Here is a 3,207-nt window from a genome sequence, read left to right on the forward strand (position 1 = left end):
AATACATCCTTAAACATAAGATCACATCGGAGCAGTCCAGGCAGCCGCTGGGCGGAATTGCTGCTAAAACCACTGCATTTTTTTCGCAGCCGGAATCTTCAGCGGCGCAGCCTTTGAACAGTCATGGCCCCTTCATCGTAGCATCGCAAACGTGCCGGCGGCAGAGAAATCGGCATCCGAGCGACGACAGCGCCTGCGCAGCCAGAGAGACACGGACGTTACGGCATGAACGGCTACATAAGAGCTTGCTGACCAGGAAGGGCCATCACATCGGAGCAGTCCAGGCAGCCGCTGGGCGGAATCGCTACTAAAACCACTGCATTTTTTTCGCAGGTACGTGCAAAGGCTATCGCAGCCATTAAGTTATACATTGGCTACTGGACTGCTCCAAGTGTGTGCTAGAAATGGGCGACAGACAACCCTCCACGATTAAAGAGCTTTGTAAGGCACTCGCGGACATGGCTGAGAAGTTTCAAAAAGGTCAGGGCGAATTAAAAGCAGATCTTACTAAGGTTTTTGAAACTGAACTTGGCGCTGTGAAAAAAGGCATGGATTTCATCAACAAGATGTTTGAGGAATTCAAAACCGAAATTACAGACGTCAGGAAAGAACTTGCTGATGCTAGGGCAGAACAGCAGGCGGTGAGGATAGAAACCAGCCGCCTCATGAAAGAGCTGAACGAAACGAAGAAGGAGCTCATTGATCTGCAGCAATACAGCCGCCGGGAAAACCTGGAGATAAAGGGAATACCGGAAGTTCAGAATGAGGATCTTCTGGCCACAACTACAGGCCATCTCCGCCTGTCTCAAGGTTCCGGTCAAAGAATCGGATATTGATGTTGTTCATCGTGTGCCTACCAAAGATAAAACTAAATCCAACATCATTGTCAAATTTACATCACGTTCAGCAAGGGACAAAATACTAAAGGAAGCAAAAAAATTACGGTTGAACACATCCAACTTGGGTCTCCCTGGAACAGAACCAATATATATAAATGAGCATCTCTGTCCCGCAAAAAAGGTTCTTCTAGGATGTGCTCTGAAGGCAAAACGCGATAAAAATTGGAAGTTCACGTGGGTGGCAGATGGAAAAATCCTGATGCGCAGAACGGATAACTCCAGGGCCGTTCACATTTCATGCATGGATGATCTTGCTCAAGTGGTATAAGAACCATTCAACTGATACGAAGTGAAAGTCGGAATATGGCTTACACCACAGCTCAAATTGAACATATGCGACTTGAGCATGGTTATCTGACCGTTTTGCACTGTAGCGTACGTAGCATACGAAAGAATTTGGACACGTTGATTGCTTATGTGTCTAAATTTACGTTCAGCTTCGATATAATCGCGGTTACGGAAACTTGGCTTAGAGAGGGCGAGACAGCAGAAATTCCCGGTTACTATATGCATTCCCAACCTAGAAAATGTTCGGCACGTGGAGGGGGCGTAGCGCTGTTTCTAAGACGGAATGTAGATAGCTACTATCTCAACGAATGCACGTTTACTAAAGACGCAATTGAATCCCTTTTTGTTCGCATCAAAGGCGGTATCACTGTCGGTGTTATCTACCGTCCTCCAAACTCAAGCAAAAGCGATTTCATTTCGGCCATGGAAAGTATTTTGTTATCTACTACAACATCGAATGATTCTTTAATTATTTGTGGTGATTTTAATATTGATTTGTCAAAGGATGATTGCCCCGATTATACATATTTGCTACCTTCATTTCACGTCCAAAATGTTATCGCAGAACCTACACGAATAACCAATAACTCGGCCACTTTAATTGATCACATACTATGCAACATTGATATGAATGTATCTGCTGGTGTATGGGATGTTGCTATCGCTGACCACTGCCCAACGTTTGTGTTTTTGCCCCCAAAATACCAGAATTCCGTGTCTGATGTTCCCGTGAAACGGAAAACTCGAGTAGATTATGATCTCGTAAGAACGTTACTGAATTCTGTCTCTTTTGAAGACATGTATGATGAGGACGTACAGATAGAATGTGAAACCTTTGTGCAAAGCATTACAAGGGCAATTGAACAATCAACGCGTCAGTGTTCCCGACATAATTACCAACAAGCAATTTGTCCTTGGTTGAGTACTGCTATACTTGACGTGCTCAAAAAAAAAGGATTCATATTACCGAAGATGGAAGAATAATAAAACAAATGACTACTACCATAGTCAATTTAAGTATTACCGGAATAAGTCGGTCGCAATGATGAGGAAGTCAAAAAAACAATATTACACAGATCTTATCGCTCGTCAAGGGGGTGATAATAGGAAGGTCTGGAGAATTGTAAATGATGTTATCGGAACGAGCCGGAAAGATACTGTTGTACCCGACAACCCCTCTACTGATGTCTGTAATTATTTCAATACCTATTTCACCAACATAGGTAAAATTGCTAGCAACGGACCTATCGCAGACGAAGCTGAAGATTTTCCAATGACCAATAATGTTTTCAATATTAATACAGTAACGCAGGGAGATATAATAAATATCGTAAACCAGCTATCGGAGAATAAAGCTGTCGGTTATGACGCAATACAAGCGAAAGTAGTGAAACAAAACATTGACATTCTGTCGGTTCCCCTTCATCATATAATTAATCATGCAATTAACTCCGGTTCTTATCCAAATGTACTTAAAATTGCACGAGTTGTTCCAGTTTATAAGACTGGAGATCCGAACAATCCAAATAGTTACAGACCAATATCTGTGTTAAGCGTAATTAATACCATTTTCGAGAAATTAATATCTATACAGCTTAAAAATATCTCCAGGAAAATCACGTAATTTGCCCGCAGCAGCATGGGTTTGTTCCCAACAGGACTACGTCCTCGGCCGTTGTAACACTTGCTCAAGTTATAAACAGCGCTCTTCACAAAAATCAGTTGGCAATAGGAGTGTTTTTGGACATTAAGAAAGCTTTTGACTCGGTTAATCATTCAATTCTAATAAATAAACTGGAAAAATATGGTATAATTGGCAACTCCCTTAAATTCTTTGTGAGCTATCTTTCATCTAGAAAACAGAAAGTGGTAATCGATAATCACCATTCTTCATACTGTGACTTAACATGTGGTGTTCCGCAAGGATCAGTTTTAGGTCCTATTTTATTTTCCTTGTATGTAAATGATCTCCCACTCGCAATACAGAACTCCAAAATACTAATGTATGCGGATGACACCG

General features: G+C 41.9%; 1 pseudogene; it reads left to right on the plus strand.

Annotated features, from left to right (window-relative positions):
- The first annotated feature begins 266 nt into the window (after window positions 1-266).
- On the plus strand, window positions 267-1,245 carry LOC144160918 (uncharacterized; annotated as a pseudogene).
- Window positions 1,246-3,207: the final 1,962 nt, after the last annotated feature.

Source organism: Haemaphysalis longicornis, unplaced genomic scaffold, assembly GCF_048455015.1.
Source record: "Haemaphysalis longicornis isolate Haplotype H1 unplaced genomic scaffold, Haemaphysalis longicornis Haplotype H1 scaffold_11, whole genome shotgun sequence".
In the NCBI taxonomy this organism is placed as follows: domain Eukaryota; kingdom Metazoa; phylum Arthropoda; class Arachnida; order Ixodida; family Ixodidae; genus Haemaphysalis; species Haemaphysalis longicornis.